The sequence below is a fragment of the Anser anser genome (genome assembly GCF_964211835.1).
Source record: "Anser anser genome assembly, chromosome: 1".
In the NCBI taxonomy this organism is placed as follows: Eukaryota; Metazoa; Chordata; class Aves; order Anseriformes; family Anatidae; genus Anser; species Anser anser.
In genome coordinates, this window is record NC_139720.1 from 188,221,766 (window position 1) to 188,241,814 (window position 20,049).

At 38.3% G+C, this 20,049-nt stretch overlaps 1 pseudogene across 1 annotated transcript; it reads left to right on the forward strand.

Annotated features, from left to right (window-relative positions):
- Nucleotides 1–4,039: 4,039 nt before the first annotated feature.
- LOC310900926 (putative tRNA methyltransferase 9B) lies at nt 4,040–18,437 on the forward strand (annotated as a pseudogene). Its single transcript, XR_014589219.1, has 3 exons — nt 4,040–4,120; nt 4,420–4,584; nt 16,838–18,437. The product of XR_014589219.1 is annotated as a putative tRNA methyltransferase 9B (transcript).
- Nucleotides 18,438–20,049: the final 1,612 nt, after the last annotated feature.

Below are 20,049 nucleotides of genomic sequence, written 5' to 3' on the forward strand. Positions count from 1 at the left end.
AGCTGCTACAGCAGAGTATGGTTTTAATGAAAAACAATAAAAAAATCCTTCTGCCTTGGAGAGCCAGTTTTGTATGAACTAATGCGTGTTGTAAACTCTGTGCCTGGGATATCCCCACAGAATTCACGTTCAGTGGCGCTGTTTGCACACACAAAGTTAAGCACCTGTGTAAGTGCTTGCAATGGCTTTAAATCTCGCCAGAAGCTAACGATATTTGTAGTGCAGCACAGGAAAGACTGAACAAAAACAACTCAGAATCATCTTTTTTTTTTTTCTTTTTTTTACCTGTGTTTCTAAAGTGGCTGTTCCCCAGTAGCACACATATTGAACTGAACAGCAATGATCTTCCAAAGAATTTCCTCACCCCACTCCAATATTTGTCAGCAGTTTGATATAGGCAGCGTATTCAGGAAACTTGCAGTCTGTGCCATTTCACAACTGTACTGAGCAAGTGTCTCATATGACAAAAGAAATCAAAGGCCACTGGTTTTAATCCTAGAACAGCTTTTCAGATCTGTAAATTACATAACCAGAATGCCTCTAGCGTCAGTTTCTCACTGTTACTTACCGCAGGATTGAATTTGGGCTTAGTCTGCTCCAGTGTTTTTCTTTGATGTAATTGCCAAGGAAATCCACAAATTATTTTATTTTTTATTTTTTATTTTGAGTCAAAAGGATTTTAACTTCTTATGAATTTGAAAATAAGGACCAGACAAGGACTGTATCAGCAGTCAGAGTAATGGCCAACCTGGAGTGCAGACACCTTGGGTGATACTTCTGGCTCAGAAGTTATTCTTCAAAGTTCTTTGCAGTGTGTGAGTGGAGGATGAGCAGACTGTCTTGGTGGCCCAGATCCTCACATAACTCAATGGAAATTCTGGAATGAACAACATAAGTTAAATGAAGTTCACAGTTTCTACAGCTATATCAATTGCACTGGAATCCTTTTGCTGTACACAACTTCATGGTGAACTGAGCAATGACTTAGCATACAATAGGCTATTCACAATATCAAGGGGTTTCCCCACGGGCATTGCCAATACCAGTGCAGCATGGCAATCCAGAACAGCTGCAAAAAAAAAAAAAAAATTCTTTGAAAACTTGAAAGATTTTTTTGTCAACAGTAACACATGGTGTCAATGAGTTGTTCAATGGGAAGCCCATAAGCATGGACCTTGTAGTGCGTTGAATGAAGCAGAGGAGACATCACACCTCTTGGAGCTTTTGTTTCAGACTCTGAGCAGCCTTTGGTATTCATCATCATTTTCATTTGCTCTTTTTTAAGACGTGTCTGTAAATAAGGGACCTAGAAATCTTGTTTTTCAAGGGCAGATTGAAAAGGGGCAGAAGACTTCATGAAGCAAAAGTTAAGAGCTTCCAAAATACAACAATATAAGCAAGTTAATAAACACTGAGTAGTAGGTCGTAAAATCCCATTTAGATTTATATCACGCAGAAAAAAAAATACATTGTATAAAATCATAAAATAGATTACTTTTCTTCCTTTAAAAGCCTCAGCAATTTCTCTTCAATGACAGCATAGTATTTGGATATACTATTTCCTAAATAAACAATGTCATACTGCTTAAGTTATGGAAACTTCTTTTGGCAACAAGTTTCAGGGCTTGTATTTCTCCCATTCCTTTCTCTAGGAGAGCTGCACTGACTTCAGTGAGTTAGCCCAGACATTTTGATGATAGAGAAGGAGGAAAACCAAATCAAGAGGGACTGTGTTCTTAAAGTATATGAAAAAAAATGCTTCTTACTTCAATGATGCATGCTACAAGGCATGGCCAAAGCTGTAGCAGTGCATTCACAACAGCAATGAGGCAGCCTGATTGTTGTAATTGTTGAGTGGGGCTGTCTGTCATATTGCTAATGGCAGTCTAAGAATGTCTTCACTTTCTATCAAACAATTCTTGTGGCAGAAGAATTTGGACCCTGTGAATTAAACAAATAAATCAAAATGTCCAGACAGACTATCAAATTTGTCTCCTGCTTTGCTCCACAATTCATAGCTATATGAAGACAGTTTGACTTTTCCCAGTTCCCAGTAGGTGAACTAAACTAAATCACAGTTGCAGCTAAACTTATTAAGATATCATTAGTGGATGCAAATGTCTGTGTATTTTAATGATAATTCTGGAATTTAATATCTTGTTTAGCATTTACAGCATGTATTGTGTATAGCCAGTTTGAAGAGAGTATCATGACACTGTCCTGAGTGCTTTGGGGAAAAACGTGCTCCATGAAAACTGAAATTCCCCAAAAGTTTAAGATTGCCAACTTTATAAGAGAGAAGTCTGTGTACCAGCTTCAGCAGCTGCACCACACATGGATCCATGCTGGTTGCCCAGCTGAGATCTGGGCTTTAACTCATCATTTCTACATGTTTAGGCTGAGCTTCTAAATAACTTTTTTTTTTACATCTTTTTGGACCTGTAATCTTTTCCAGCAACACGTGTGTAATCTTCCTTTTAATTTTTATCCTTCAGTTTAGCATAGGAATGTTCATGAAAGAGAAAAATGAAGGCTGGGCTAGTCGACAAAAATGTCTACGTAGAATGACATTTTGGGTGTCGTTCAAACTTTACCATATACTTTTCCCAGTTTATCAGTCAAAATGTTGTGCACTGCATTCCTGCCAAATCTTGGCAGATTTTGCAGTGTTTTCAACTTGAACAAATAAATGCATACAATGAACCAACACATTTAATCTTTACTGATGTCATAGACTTTGGGTTCTGTTAACACTGTAATTTAATCTCAGTTTGGACTTTTGGGCTTTGACCTACGGGGACTGTGGGTACACTGTTGCTGTGTCCATGGTCAGAGACAGCTTATGCGTGAAACACAACTGCCAAGAGCGGTGCCACCCCACTGGAGAGGAGTCTACCTGCAGGGCTCTCCCCTGCCCTTCCATCCCTGTGAAGCAGGCGGTGGTGTCAGTTCAGAGGGAATGGGTTTTGTACCTGCTGCCTGGTTCATACTGGAGCCTTTCCCTCCAGAAGTGGAAAGCAGAAAAAGACCTGGAGATCTCTTCCAGTGAGTGCTGCAGGGTGGTCCCATTTCATCTCGTTCTCCCTGGAAAATTGTCTAATCTTAGCCAACTTCTGGCACTGTTTCACAGCACCTTTTCTCAGCTGGTACTGCAGTCAGGCATTGAAAGGACTGAGAGATCTCTAACAATTTTCTGAATATTGGTGCTGGGAGATGGGATCAGCGGTTAATATTAGACAAGCATTTTGGAGCAAACTTCTATCTGCACACCAGCAATTACTCATCTCCCTTTCAAAGAGCGTAACAGATCGATGGGGCTGGGAGCCTACTTATGGGATGTAGGGACCCACACAGGGTTTCAGAAGAGATGTCATGGGATGGCTGTAACCTAAATATAGGGATTTAAACAGCTGGAAGTCTCCAAAATAACTATATATTTAAAAAAAAAATGAATTAGAGGTAAAATCTGGGCTCTGACCCAAGCTTAATGTCTGATGCAAGCATAGCCATAAACAGGATGTAAACTGTGAAGGTGCAGGGTATTATGTTAATCTGATGTATTTACCTCCCTGATCTTAATCTGAACTACAATTTTTATGATGCTAGTGAAATAGCAAGGTTTTAAAACTGATATTATACTTTAAAATGCACTGACTTTATGTAGAAAAGTCCAGATAATTCTGCAAACAAATTATCAAAATTTCCAATAAGATCCATTTTACTGCTGATATTAAAATAGCTCTTATCTAAACATGTCTGCCTTTATTTCAGCACAAGAAGTATTTCAATTTGGGAAGATGTAAATTTCTGTGTCGCAGGCTCCATTATGAAAAGGAAATTGTGTGGAGATACCAGAAAAAGAAACTTCCCTGTTGTCATGGTGACAGCAATTAGCGGCAGTTAAAACAGCAAACAATGGATTTAATGGTTTGGTCTAATAGTGACTTAATTACTTAGTGTCCTGGCTTGTCTATCAGTATTTCAATACACAGGAATAATTCAGTGCTGTGCTCCCACTACATGATGCTTTCACTTAGCATTTTGAGTGTATTACAAGCAGAATTGCAGTAACACCATTACCATAAATATTTTTGTTTCTGTATGTGGTGGGAAGGCCAAGGTAAATGCTCTCTAGCAATCCCACTTGAACACCTCCTGTAACACAGCACAGAGCCTGCTAGACAGAAAGGAGCAGTCTATGCTCATTGCACTGTAATAGTAAAAAAAAATAATAATAATAAATAAAAAAAAGTCATCTGAATTCCACTGCAATTGTATCTTTTCGAAAATGGGTGGAGAATTTCAAATTACTGAGGCCAGTCAAGGGCTTAATACATCATACCTTATGTCAGGAGTACATTTACTTTTGCACAGACACCAAACGTCCACCTTCCTTTCTCCTCCTAATTATTTTTTCAGGCTATGGAAAATGCAAATTCCTTCATATCAGTTCTCAAGCCTGCAAGCTGGGTTGTGACTGTTTCCCGCTGGTGGAATCAGCATGAGATGAAGGCCATGAAGTGATGGTAAACCGTAGTTTGTGTCTGCCATATCAAAGCAAGTGCTTTCCTGTCCATCTCTCTGGTAAGTTCTGCATACTGTCAGTATCTATAATTCAGACATTTTAAAGGCTTTTAGGATGGTTTCTCAGTCTTTTCTAGGTTGTTTCCTTTTTTTTTTCCCCCCAGTGACCAATGTTTTGGGTTGTGTAGACCAGAGAAACCCATATTAGCACAAGAAATTTATGCTATTGTAAACACTGTGAAAAACTGCAAAATGGGTAAGATGGGTAAGTCACACAGATACGAGCTGAGCTTTATTCTTATGAAAGTAAAACTAAACTACAATGTGCAAAACAGGAAGGGAAAATCTTATTTGTGCATTATCACATAGCAGATATGTTAAATGTTGTTTCTGTCAGTAGAACAATATAATAAAATTTTCTTAAGTACACTCAGGAAATTTCTGGAGCACATCCCAAGTGCAGTATTAAACCCTTCTGCACCTTTCAAAACAGAGGATTTTACTCCCATCGTCCACGGTCTGTCCACCAACACAATCATTTGTTTGCTTATGAGGAGGGATGACCATGACACTGATCAGGCTGGAAAGTAACCCAGCAAAAAGTAAGGTTGCTTTTAGTCAAACTGCTTCCCCTTTGCTTCACTGCTGAAAGACCTGATTCAGCAAAAGCCGGAGATAATGCAGAAAAAGAACAAGGAAACAACAAAGCAAGAATAAGTGCTTATTTCAGAGGCTTAAAATGTTCATCAAACAATGTCAGATTTTATTTCTTGTAAGATTTTTCCTTTTTGTTTAGTTGCCCCTTTCAACCTCACTTAATGATGGAGTAACTACTTGTCTTTGCCACTTTTGAAGAAGACACTGAATGGTAGCTTTAGCCTTTGCTATTTTTCTCTTTTATGTTTTGAGGTTTCTTTCTTGTTGGGAGTCTTGAAATTACTCAACCACTTTTCACAAGTTAGGTGTTAAGCTTATGCTGATTAAAAGTAGGACAATACTGTATGTAAAACAAATTACAGTGCTCAGCTGACTTGATTTTCCTTTTCTCAGCTAAGAAGTGTGAAGGTCTCTAAGCCTTCTTAAATCAAAGTGAAATGTTAATATCTCACATCTCTTGAAGCTAGTGAGTAGCATTACACAGCCTCTTCTCCATGTCTTGGGTGACCTTTCTTTAAGCCCTGGAGGACTTTACTTTTCAAGTCTAGGTTTATGTCGTATAATTTGACATTTGATGGAATTTTGAGATTTCGTTGTTGTCACTGGTACATCACTCCACAGGGCTGTGAACCACACTCAGCTACACTGTCTGAAAATCTTCCAGTCATGAATTAAGAAACATGACCAATAGCTAATAGTCCTTAGGTTTTCATATCTTTTGCCCAGATGGAGTAATAAACAGCATGTGCCCAAGTGATATTTGACATTCCCTGGAAATCCTGGGTAAGGAAGTGAAGGACAAGCCTTCTCTGTTGAAAAGGGTACATAACAGTGTTCAAAAGCTGGCTGACTCAAATGACTGCTTCTGAACAGGCTCAAGAAGAGCAGAGTAGCTGGGCTGAGTTTGCCATTCGATGTGTGGATGAACCACAAATCTCCCCATCCACAGCAAGCTGAAAGCCCTGTTTGCATGGCTGCTGTGCAAGGTAAGGAAGCCAGAAAGACATTTAGACTACAGGTGGAAATACATGGTTGTGGAGTGTAGCCCTTTCATTAAAATTGACTATGATATAGCTGCAAATTACAAAGTTATTTCTGCTACTCACAGCCTCCACCATCACAGACCATGCATGAACCATGATTCCTTATTGATCATGCATGATCAAGATTCCTCATTATTGCTGAAAAATAAGGCTCAGTGCATTGCAAATCTTCAAAAAGATTTTTGATTTATTATATCTATCAGTACAGATATATGTTTTATATATAACAGTGCATATATATATATATATATGTATATATAGTTTGGTTAAGCATGTGTTTCCTTAATCTTCAGGAGATTGTCCAGGGAGGCAAGAAATTTCTGTAGGGTTTCCAAAGTCAGGTCTGTGGTAGGAAATATTGGCAGAACAGCAGTGTCAAACCTAGCTTAATGATTTTTCCTTGTACTCAACACCTATTGCATATGGATATATAAAGAAGCAATTTTGCCAGTTCCACAAATGGAATAGCTTATTTTGACAAGAAACAAATCAAGACATGATGAATCAGCAAAATTTTAGAATGGCCTGCTTTAAAATGCTTTACTTCTTTCTCAAGGAGACAAATTTGCTCTGTGAGTATGCAATTCTTTCTGCAATGTTTTTGCTGCCTTAAGAAATAAATCATATTCATTTTCTCAGTGTATTCATAGCATAATCTTATTCGAGATTTAATATCACCAAACAACAGAAATTGGCCACTTTGCCATTTACTGCTGGCTTTGTTAGTGTTAGCACAATGAAGCCATTCCTGTATTAATGAAATAAGTAGGATTTCTGCCACTTAGAATAGCAGAAAGAGGACTGGCTCTCATGTTTTCCCTTTGGCTAGGGAACTGCTCCAAATCATAATGCAGTACTGATTTTTTAGCATAATTTTATCTTTGTCAAGGCGGCTTTCTCCTTTACGTGAAAAGCTCATGTGTTAATAAAATATTGTATATATATATTATATATGCTGAGTTTTGGGACACTGATATGGACAAGGGATAAGAAGATTTTTTTTTCTGTTAATTTAGGTAAGCAATTTCTTTCTTCCAAAAGCAAAGGTGTAGATATCATGTTTTCATCTCTGACTAAGATTCAGATACTCAAGTCAGTAAGGTTATTTTATATCACTGAAAAATCTGATAATACTCTTCATCCCAGTGGGCAAAAAAAAGGTTTCCAGAGTGCAGAGCATCAAATGGCTTTCCTTGGTGTTAATACCAACATGTGAAAATTAACTTCACTTTAATCTGTGATCTTTTAGTCATGTAGTAATTTAAGAGAGAAAGCAACAGGAACCTAAGGGAGATAAACCTGTCTAGTCCTCTAATTTACACTGTCTGAGAATGTGGCCTGTGTAATTACAAAGAGTATAGTTCTAAAAATTTACAAGGTGGAAGAGTCTCTTGGGGAAAAAAAGTCCAAATAAAAGAATCGGGAATGTTTCCTTACTATTTAAGTTCTGTCTTTGTGGAAAAAATCAATGAGACACTGAGCAAGAGGAAATCAAGTGTTACTATGAGAAGCAGGATCATATTAGTGTAGTTATATTGCACTCTGGGGCCAATTAATATGAGTACAGCACTGCAATGCCATGACTGCATTGTTTCCTGTGAAGAAACCCCATATTTCTGCATAATATTGGTTATTTATGCATAGTATTGAGTTCTGTTATATAGGCATGTCATTGGTACCTGCCAGCTCTCCAAAATTCTGTGGTTTTTTTTTTTTTTTTTTTTTTTTTTTTTTTCCCTGAGGAACAATTGGGAATACATTTGAACAGTGGTTTTAACATTTTCCAACCAAAAGGCAATGTGAGCAGAAAGTGGTATTCCTTAATAAAAGCGATACTAAAGGCACGACAAACAGTTTATCCGAGTGCAAAGGAGACTATAATGAGGTGTGCCATGACAGCATCAGGAACTCTTTAATGCCAGTGAAATTTGGAAAAAAAATTACAAAAAATATTACTATCAATAATTGATTTGGATGATGCAAAGAACAAAAGAAAGGATGACTATAGCATAATACGAATTACAACTAAGAAAAGGTTTTATAAATGCATACAAAGCAAGAGGAGAACAAAAAGGGAAAACATGCAAATAACATATGACAGAAGAGGCTGGTGATGCCAGTGCATTTTTCTTTGTTTTTTACAAAAAGTTATTTGTGGTCATCCACTATTTAGCAGAGTTTTAATCAGGGGACAGGAATTTTGATTGTAAAAAGAAATACCCGCTAAAAAAATATTTAAATAAATGAGGTTACACAAATTGTGCGGAGATCATGACTTTTATCTTAAGCTACTCAGAATGGCAGATTATCTAGATTATCTTTAATATCTGCAGCAAGTGAGGAAAGGCAAACATAATACTTGTTTCCAAAAGAGAGAGTCAGGACATCAAGAAAAAAACAATTTAATTTAGATTTATGCAGGGATACTAGAATAAATAATTTAAATAATCTAATTTAAATAGAATAAATAATTTAAACCTACAGAATGATAATATAATGGGAAACAGCCAACATGCATTTGTCAGGAACAAGCCGATCTGTTTTCCGCCCTTAACAGGGTAATCATCTCAATAGGCAGGGTGACAGGAGGAGGCATGATTTATCTTGACTCTCATGGTGTTGTAAATAAAATAAGGAAATAGAGTCTAGAATTTGGGAGCACATAAGACTGAAAAAATAATTTTCAAAATAGATCTGGTTTTCACTGCCCGATCAGAACGCATTTCAGATGGGTTCCTCTTAGGATCCATCCCACCTGTTTCTACGCAAAATTTTGATTAATAATTTTGATAGCAGGCTAGATAGCATACTGAAGAATTTGTGAGTTGTTCCTATGTAGGGACAGTTAGAACTGCCATGGGAGGTGGGATTTTACATGCAAATGATGTTGTCTGAAAGAGAAGTTGTCTGAAATCAACAAGAAGAGATACAGAAACCATCAAGAGGGTCGTAGCATGCATGGGAAGGAAACAAACGTACAAAGTGAAAAACAATGGTCAGGCCAGATGGGTCACAGACCAAATAGATGTGGGTGGTGTTGTGCTTTTATAGAAACAGGCAAATACCATTCTGAGGCTTTATGGAAGACAGAAGAATGAGCTACCTTCCTGCACTTGGTATTTTTGAGATCCAAGGTGGAATATGGTATCCACTTTTGGGGACTGTGCTTTAAAAAGTTTGCAGTTAATATGGAGACATTTTCAATAACTGAAATTTAGGAATTCTGAATTATTAGAGGAAGCTAAAGGAATTGAATTTGCTTAGTCAAGAAAAGAAGAAGAAATAAATAAATAGTCTGCAGTTGCATTAGTGATTTTTACTGAAATATATATATATATTTATTTTCTTTTTCTTTGTATAGGAAGCAAAAGAAATAATAATCTTAACCTGCAGCAAAGGTTGTTTACTTCAGATATTAGAAAGCTTATAAGGGCAGCTTAGCCTACTTTGGGTCATATTTGGGTCAAGTATTTAATTATGGCTTGGAGCCAGGAGATGAACTACCTCTATTTTTCTATATCTTCTTGAATGTAAAGGCCACCTGGCTTTTTAGAGAAAAATCCATTGCCTCTCCTATATCCTGTTCCCGCCTAATGTTGAGGCAGCTCCTCTCCCAGTGGCTAACTCACCTCCCTTCTGAAAGTCAGAGGTGCCAAACACTAATGAAGCCTGAATAACAGAAGAGGGCTCAGAGGCAGAGCAGAAATGCCACCCATAGTGGGATTTTCTGGTTTTGATGAGGCGACCCACAGAGCACCTTTCCTCCTTTTGAGACGTCTGCCAGCCCTGATTTCAGCTTTGGTCTCGTCACCGTTAGTGTTTCATTTAATGTGAATAGTACAGGTATTTCTAAGCCCGTAATGGCAATTCCTTACAGATGCAGAAAAGTGCCATAGAGCCTGTGGCTGATATTTGTGGGCTTATCTGTAGTTCATGCAGCTTCTCTCACCGGGCTTGTCAGCTGACAGCATTGTGCAGGACTACAATTCTCACCAACAGCAAGGAGCTTGATTTTTATCTCACTTAATTAAATCAGAAGTTTTGTGTCCCTGCCACTGAAATTTTCGAGCAAGTTATAATTGATTTATCAAATATATCCCAAGCTTACTTCCAGTGGATGATATATAGTAATGTCAGGATGGGGTCAGGTCAGAAAACTTGACCCTTTTATTTTTTCTTAGAAAAATGCACATTGCAACTAAACGAATTCTGCCTCTTATGGTTCACTCGATTTCTCCAAGTTACTGCAGCACAGAACTGGTGCGAACTCCAAATCTAGCCTTATATTTTGTTTAATTTTCACAGGAGTAGCCAGCAGCCTGCTCAGCATTTTTAAATGTAGTCATTTTTTTAGACCACCATAAGCTATCCATGGTCTTATTACCATGGTCATGTTAACAGTATCTCTGTTTTCAATCTCAGCTACGTGTTTTTAACAATGTGTACCTGGTTACAAGGACATGGTTTTGGAAGGAGGGATAGCTCTCTGGGCTGAGCAGCTTCCATGGGATTGATTTTGAAGGTCTTTCTGTGCCCAACCACAGGCTGCTGAGCACAGGGTTTTCTCTGTATAACACCAAAAGATTGTTTTCTTGATGAGACATGAAGATCCACAATGGATGTGGAACAGTGCTCAAGCACCTGAGCCAGGTGCACTTGCATGGTGCCAAGGCCTCTGTTGGGGTTGCTATCCGACAGAGCATTACTTAGCAAGTATTTTTTTCAGGTGTACCCAAATGAGATTTTTTTTTTCTTTTTTTCAGTGCAGTCTAGTCCCAGAGCATTCCCTGAGAAAGCGAGACAGCTCAGTTCTTTTTCTTCCTTAGCTAGAGGGGTGCAAAACCCATATTTCCTATACTCAGGTATGTGCCCCAGACCTTAAAAACCCAGCTGTGTTGGGTGGAGAAAACCTCCACCATCCCATGCAACCTTCAGCCAAAAGCCCAAAGGAGGGGGAAGAGGAGCCAGATCCTGCAGCCCCATGTACAGGAGCACACACAGGAGGGATGAAAAGGCAGTGTTATTTCCTCTCTTTAGAGGTTTATAAACCTCTCTTGCTGTTTTTAGCTACAGGTGTCCCCACTTCTTTGTTGCTGTGACAAGCATTTCGGCTTCCCAGAATTATCTTTAATACACACACAGACCTAATCCCACTGAAACCGGCGGAGCTACTCAGATGCTTAAAATTAAGCATATAATTATATTCTTGAATCAAGGCTTTAATAAGTTAATTACATTTCATAATTATCATGATTTTTATAAAGGCAGCATCCTCATTTGCTAATGTTAACCATTAAATTAAAGAAGAAACAAGTTTTGCAATCTAAGTAATTAATGAGTTATGTTTTTAATAGGAGAAAAAAAAGTTTTTAGTGGGAAAACTGTTTGAAGTTTACTCAGCAATTCTTTTTAATAATTCTTTCTTGTATAGCATTTTTCCTCCCTTTTTTGTTTTTGATACCACCATAATCAGGAGAACGAAGTCAAATATAACTGAGAACCATGTCTTCTATATATGTTCCAATTGTTCCTATTACTAGCACTGACAAGAGATGAAGTGACATCTGAAGAGCATACACAGTATATACAAAAGAGCCTCTGAGATAAAGATTCTGTGATCCTTAAATACTTTCCAAATGTCTCTAAAGGGATTTAACTTTAGTGAAGAAATTTGACTGAGAAAAGCAATTTCTGATTACACAGATTTCTTTGCCATTTAACAGGGTTTGAATGGAATAACTGACCTAAAATATTAATTTTGAAAATGGCTTCTTAAAAAAAAAAATCAGACGAAGTTGTTGATGCTTTCAGTTTTGTTCTCTGAAGACAGATGAATGACATAAAAATGTATCTTACATTGTCTGCTTGTTCTAAATAATCCCTTTTAGTAGGATTAGTCACAGTATTAAATTAAGAGAAGGAGCAATTAATTATATTCTTATGAAATCAAGAAGAGAAGAATCTTTGAAATGTTCTCCCTCCCTCCTCACCCCCTCCATTTGAAATCAAAATTGCATTATATATTTTTCAGTTGTGGAAAATCTTCCAGTTTTCAATTTAAACAGAAGTGGTAGGAATGAGGAATACACAGCACAACATTAACTTGGATTGCCTTTCAAGAACACTGGGGGAACGTATGGCCAAAAAGAAAAGGAAGGCTTAATTTGTAACAACTGCTGATCCACAGAGCCTTGCTGCTGCAAAGAGCTGTCTCTGGGGTTTGGACAAGCACCTGGCTGAGGTCTAACACACACATCCATGGCCAAGCTGGTCAGCAGGTCCTGCTGCAACAGTTCTGCAGGTGGAAAGCCACACTGACAAGAGCCTTGAAGCACACCGCTGAGAAGCTGAACGTCACTGTACCGGTTGTCCCACAATGTATGTTTTCTGTAAATCTCTCCCTATAGAAGTGACATTTCTTATTACTTTCCATCCTCTTTTTTTTTTTTTCCCGTAGACACTAAATTCACCTGAAAACAAATCTTTTTGTGCTTAGATTTTTCTCTTGTGACTTGTTCAGATGTTTAAAAGGTTGAATGTGGTCCTACTCATCCCCATCATCCATGGTGTGATGTTGGATAGTACGACCATGACATAATGTCCATGAAACCTTTTTTTGGTAGTGAATTTAATCTTATTTTTCCTATCTTTACTGATAAGAGTATACAAGGGTTGCACAGGAGCTAAAAGATCTGAACAGTCTTCTTTGGAAAAGAGCAGGATAAACTTCTAGAAGAAACAATTGTGGGTAGGCAGCAAAGAAGAGAGCAGTGCAATAATAAGGGTGTATTTTTGTTTGTCTTTGACAAACTTGGTGAAAGTGGCCACAGAATATTTAAGAGAGTTTGCAAGGGCTGTGAGGGCAGAAAACACAATATTGGGAAACTGCAGTTATCCATATGTAGGCTGGGTAAATGACACACATGGGCATGAAGCCTCTTGGAAAGATTAATCTGAGCGCCCACAAAAGGGAAACAACTCTTATTAGTCTGAAACAGTCCATCAGGCCCACATCAATAAGTAATTGTACAAGAACCACATTCTCTCACTGACTGCAATGTGGCCATAATCAAGCCTCATGCGAGGAACAAAAATGTTTCAGAAAATCCACTGTGTAAGTCTTTACTACCAAAAAAGGAAGAAACTGTTAAAGAAAATGGAGAAGGAAAGCCAACAGGGTAAAATGCTAACAGACGAGTGTGGAAAGTGCTGAAAGACTCAGTGTCGAATGCTTAATATGTGTATGGCACCTCTTAAAAGGATGCTGTTTAATGCTGTTCAAAGTCCTGTGTCATTTGTGACTACAAACAAAATGGATAGGCTAGTAATAAATTTGCTAGTGGCATAGAGTTATGAAGGATTACTAACTGCAAAGAGGCACAGAAAAGTCTCATGTGAAACTATGACAAAACTGCAGAAAAGTACTTGATAAATGCTAAGTAACGTCCACAGAAAAAAATAACTAAGTATACAGCCACAATGGTACCTTCTATTGCTGGTCAGGAAAGAGATATTGAAGTTATTTCCAGTTATCTGAAAATATTAGCTCCGTGTTCAAACCTAGTCAAAATGAGTATTCAAGTACTAAGAACAAAAATGAAAACATTGCCAAAGAGGAATGACAGAAGATAAATATCTGGTGCATCCATATCTTTAATACTGCTTGAAATTCGGGTTTTCTCTGTGTCTGGAAGGATATAAATGAACTGGTAAAGGTCGTTATAAATATCAGAGGTGCAAACTGTTTATGTATGAGGATAGGTTAATGGGCTAGTGCTCTTCACCTAAGAAAAAAGAGTATCATCACAAATTATCATAACAGAAGTTGCATGCATTGTACTGCTCCTGAGGGAGAGAAGATAGTGTCCTGGAACCCACAAATGATATGAAATTAGTGAATAGAGAGTAAATTTCTGTGGTTTCTTACAACAGGAAAAGATGTGTGGGATCATTTTTTTTTTCTGATTTTTCATTTTTAATCGTTAAATTGCAGATTCCTTTGACGTGTGAATTTGTGTAATCAGATGTACAACTGAATACAAGAAAGTGTACATGAAGGATGGATACGTCACTGGCTATTAGATAAAAGGTCCAGCCTGTGGAAGCTCTTAAGCTACTGACTGCATGAAGACAGAAGAGAAGATCACTATTTTTCCCTTGTTTCTTTCCCAAATAAGAGTTGCTAACTGCTGCCGCAGCCCCACACTAGAGGGATGTTTAATCTGACTAAAGATTAGTTTCTTTTGCCCTAGTATCATTTCCACCACCTGCAAGCTTCTTTATTTATTGCGATTTAGAACAGAACTAATTTCATTTAAAGTACCATCCATTTTGACAAATAGTACTTCAAGCATACGGACCTTTGTTTTATAATGCTTGGATGGTGGGAAACCACCTTAAAATATGTTGAACAGCTGGTGAAAGATTGTTCTAGGGGTGCAGTGCTGAAGTATCAGCCCCGGTGCCATCTGTTAGTGCAAGCTGCAGGACAAGCAGATTTGAACCATTTCAAGTAGGGGAAGGGATGAAGGCTCCTGGGCTGAAATCAGGTCCTCAGGGAGTGTTTGTGCCTCCCTGGCAGCTCCATCTCTGAAACAGCACCTTTACTGCACATTAGAGATGATTCGGTTTAAATGTAGTTTCAACATACAAGAAATTTAATGTAAAGGAAAAAAAAAATTAAATGTTTTTTTATAAGCCACCTGCTTTAGTTGAATGCGTCTGCGTGGTGATCAGGGAGCCTGCCAGGTTCGAAGTCACATGAAGTAGTTCGTGTGATGATCTGTGATTTCTGTATAGCGCGATGCTGCCCCATGTAGATATTCTGTTTCTGTGGGTTGTGCATTTTAAATGTAATACATCATCCACAGCTTTTAAAATGATCTGACAAATTTACCTTGACAACACCAAAATTTTGCTCAGCGTGAGATTTTATTAATAAACTGTAATTTCTTAAATGACACTTGATGCCTTTTTAATTAAAAAGGCCATGATGTTTCAATGTCAAAGTCTTGACTACTGCTACAAGACCTGAGCTTTTGGAATTGATTTCTGCTCATCTCATCTCAAACAAGTGAAACCTCCAGGCAGAGCAGTTGAATAACTAAATGTTAAAAAGCCCTATTCCTTTCGAGCTTGCCTTTTGATCCCCACATTGCTGCCGAGGCTCTGAATGCATCATTCATTGCAGGCAGAGTGTTTTCCTATCTCAGCTGGATTTCACGCTGTTATTCTTTTAATTGTAAAGAGTCTCTTTTTCTGAGGCAAAATGGATCTGATGGTGAAAGGCCGCCCTGACAGGCACAGATAGGCTGCATGTACAGAGCTTCTGCTGGCATTTTCTATACTTATCTTTCTAGAAAAGAGTTGAAAGCTTGTACCTTTTTTCCCCCCTTGAAAGAATGGTAATTTTTCTGTGGAAGCCAACACTTCTACAGTTGAACAAAAAAAGCTAGTTTATTATCATAACCTGAAGTGGTAGGAATACCTGCCCAAACTGGTACAGGCATTTTCACTGAGGAAAATAAATGTTTGGATAAGTATAACTAATTCTATTGCTTTTCATTCTCAGCATCTTTAACCTTTACCCTTTCCTTTCCAGGACTATTCCCGGATTGTTTCATATTCTTTTTTCTCAAGTAATATCATTCATCTGACATAGCTGAGACTTTGCTGAAATCCCTATCGTGCACCAAGACCTGCTTAACCTCAGCATCTGTTGTGAGCTGCTCCCCAACTACGTAGTTTGAGAACAGGGAGCAACCTGCAGAGCTGCCCTTCAGCAAATTCCTGACAAATCCTAAGACCAACTGCCTTTTTAGGAACAAAATATTTTATCAAAATTAGACTCTAAACTCAGTTCTTGTTCCAACAAACTTGTGCTGCTTGAGTTTCACTGCTGTAACTACTGTACAATTTCCATGTCATTCACATCCTGTGTGCAGTTATCCAGCAAGAGTGGGGTTACCTAATTATTTGTTTGTATGAAAAATGCTTGATAATGTCAGAAACACACAACTGTTAATTGGCCAAGAGTCTTTCACTTGTATGTTCATGATTTAAATACTTCCAAGACTGGTAGTGACCATTCATTTTTCCTGCTGTGCTTTTGATGACTGTCAATAAAGGAGGAGCAGTGGGCAGGCAGTTTTAACTAAGTCCTTCTTTAAAGGGTATTGTCAGCAGGATCACTCGCATTGCTGTTGCAGAAACCATACATGGCCTCAGTACATGGCATCCTGTTCTGAAGTGCTTCTTTCAGTCCACATATGAGTATTAAGCAAGGGTAAGAAAGGACTAGGTTGCTTTGCTACTGAGGGGGTAGTGAATTTTATTGAGAAAATGTGGCTGTTGCCTTCTTTATTGCTGATCTGAAGGATGTTGCTTGTTTCAATGTGTTGAAATGAGTTTCTAAATTCTACCATGTTTCTAAAATACGTCAGTGTGCTATGAACTCTTGTCACTGATTAGAGATGGTACAATAGAAAATAAATGATGTACTCCCGCAGTGCAAACCACCAGCTGCCAGTGTGCTAGAGCCAGCCCCTGGCCTTATTCTCTGTATTCATTAATGTCCCGAGGGATACTTATTCACGTTATATTTTCTGTTCTAGTGATTCTCCATTTTTCAACAGAAGAGAACCGTACACAAGCAATAAAGGAGATGGCTCGCATCTTGAGAATAGAGGCCGGATAATGATGTATGTGTGGGCAGTGGAGCAAAAGCAGAGATTTGAAAAGCAAGATGTCTTTGTTCTTTGGAGTCCTTCACCTCCTTCCTGCTCCTGAGGTGATCCTTGTGCAAAAGGAATACAAAAATCAGTTCTTCAGGAGTTCTTCAGAAAGCTGGCTTTGAACCAGCCCTGCCTTAAGTTGGATGGGACTTTAGAATTACACAGGAAAGGAAGAAGGAGAGGAGAAAAAAAAAAAAATGACATGCACAGCGTTAGAAAAATCTCTGAGATGGTCTTGGTTCTCAAGATGACTTGACTCAGTATGGTTGATCAGTGGCACCAAAAAGAGATCATTAGATACTGCAATTATATGTTTCAGTTGAGTTTACCAAACAGGAATGAGAAAGTTGAAAAAAGCTTTGTGTGGCTTTCTGAAACACATTCCCAACTTTTTTTTCTACATTGCAAACAAAGTTCTGAAAATACAGCATCTTTTGAAATGGCTGTTAAACCCGTGCTGCCCACATCATGTTGCTTCAAGGCTTTCAGAAGTTGCTATTCAGAATTAGGGCAAGCAACTATACACCTCCCTGTGGCTGCAGATACTATTCATGATTGCAGCACAGGGGTGACCTGATTTCATATCAGAAAGAATTACCTGACCTGATTTCACACCAGGAAGTATTAGCTGTCAGACAACAACTTAAAATAGATCATCACCCAAAACAAGGAGCTTACTGCAAACCTCAGGACAAAAGCAGGGTAGGCTGCTCACCGTTCACAAAGGTCAATGAAGGCACCCTGGCCACACAGAGCAGACAGCAGCAGCGTCCTAATGGGGCCTGGCTAAGGTATTACCACATTTTTAAAGATGGGAATTTGGTTGAGCTGATAGAACATCACGATCCCGAGCTACATATTATTCATTCATACTTTGACCATGCAAATCTGTGTGTGATTGCAGGAAAGAATGAAGTGTGGAGGATCTGGGGAAATATCGCTATTGAAATGCACAATGAACACTTCGGGGCTTTCTTCCTTTTGAAAGCTCAGCGCCTTTGAAAATCCTTCCTAAAGCTTTTTATAGCCTTGGGTTTGTTTTGGGGGAGAGGGGAAAGTATGAGGAGCAGACTGCTTTGAAACTCTCGGGTTCTGTAACTTTCTCTTCTTTGATTTTGTTCTTAAAATACATTTCTATTGAAATATTTTTTCTAGTGTTATTACTTCAGACTGAGCACATTTTAGCACTCAGGTACCTTCTAATAAACAGCTGCCAGCTGTGTTTTGCTGATTTAAAACAGGTAAAATACAGTTGGAAGTGGGTTGTTGGATTATTTTTATGTGTGCATTAAAAGCCTTTGTTACTCATTTATAACTATGTCATCATTCATGTCAACTTGTTCTTTTAAAATTTATTGTACTCTGCCACTTGATGTAACATAGCATGGAAAGCAATTGAAAGATGCACTGTTTTATTGCAGCTAGCTTTGTCACCCTGTATGAAACTTCTGGTTATATTAGACAGACAGTTTTTTATAGGAATTACTGGGTGTACAGGGCCCTCATGGCAGGGACAGTAATTCTCAACACTGCCATAGTCTAGAGGTCTTTTTCATTGCCTTGTGACAGTCACAGACAACAAAGGGGACAGGCATTTGCTTCCACATATGCCGTACATGAAACCCCAAAAAAACAGTTTTAAAAGTGAGCTCAACATGAATGTTTGAACCTGAATTGCTTTCTCCCTGCCAGCAAAAATAAGAACAGTCAGAAGGTCTTAGTAACTCATTCAAATGAATGAGCATAGCACAAAAAAACTGTCCCAATGACCATTAGTCTACTGAGAAAACATTTATTAACATCAGCATACAATAATAATGCTTTTATTTATAGATCTGCCTTTTGCAAAGAAGATTCGATTCATTATCCATTTTTTATAGGTAAAGAAACTGAGGTAATTAACTTTGCTGAAGGTCACAATGTGGAGCAGATATCTGAAAGAAAAAAAAAAATCCAAGCAACATTGCTGCTTTGCTGATGATTATTTATTTTAGGGAGATGTGTCCATAATTTTGCTTCCTGCCTTTGTTCCTGTGGGTTTGTGAATTAGCGAGTCAGAGATCAAACTTGCTTTCTGAGAAGTATGCCCTTTCATACTCTTTATGTGCCTGTCAGTAGCAGATGCACGTCATATTTCAAAAGTAGCATGGAACCACATAGTAATCTGAGGTTTTTTAATGCAGCTTTAATTCAATTTGGATATAATATCTGTAATCACATTTCCTTTACTTCCTCACATGGAGTTCACATCGGCGGTATCATACATCTTGCATTTTCAGGTGGAGAGGCTGGAGGAGCTAATCAGCACCCTCCACCTGTAATGACTGCCTCTGCAGTGTTCCATTTTTCCTCTAAATGTTAGTATCATTGTGCAAATGAAGAAAATACTTTTTCAGTCACAAAATGTTGCTGCCATTCTGATCTGATCTTCAGTTCATACAGTTGTTCCATGGCTAGGAAGACTCAATAGCATTTCCATATTTTTTTGCAGGTCTGAGCTTCTGCATCACATCTTTCCCTACTGTTCAACAGGTTCCTGACCCACAGAAGTTATGCATTTGATTGTTTCTGCCAATCCCTGCTATCAAGTACACCTGATGTTTAGTTTTCCTGGAAACCAACACAGCTATTTCAACTGAGCCTGACTATCTATTCCTCTTTGAACGGTTTAGCTTGCTCCAGCATTCACTGAAAAAGTAATGCCCATCATCTCCAGTCCATGACACTACTAGATTTCTCCTAATTCTGATACCCCTGGTCCACTTGCTACAGATCAGGTGCTCCTAAAAAACAGCCACGTGACAGAGGCAGTAGTAGCCTAACTAGAATCAAACTTAATTTCTGAACAACTGTCAGTGGCTCTAAAAGCAACCATCCCCTTCAATAAGGAATTAATGCTTGGTTAGAAGGATAATATATTAATACTTCCTCACATTTATGAGTGTTCACAAGTGTTATAAAGCCAGAAGGTCTACCTGAAATTCCCATTTTAATCAGCATGCCAATAGCAAAACCAGGACTGAGTTCATTTGTTCATTTTTACACGATGGCCTGCATTTGAAGTCCTCAGGACAGGTGCTATCTTGAGCTAA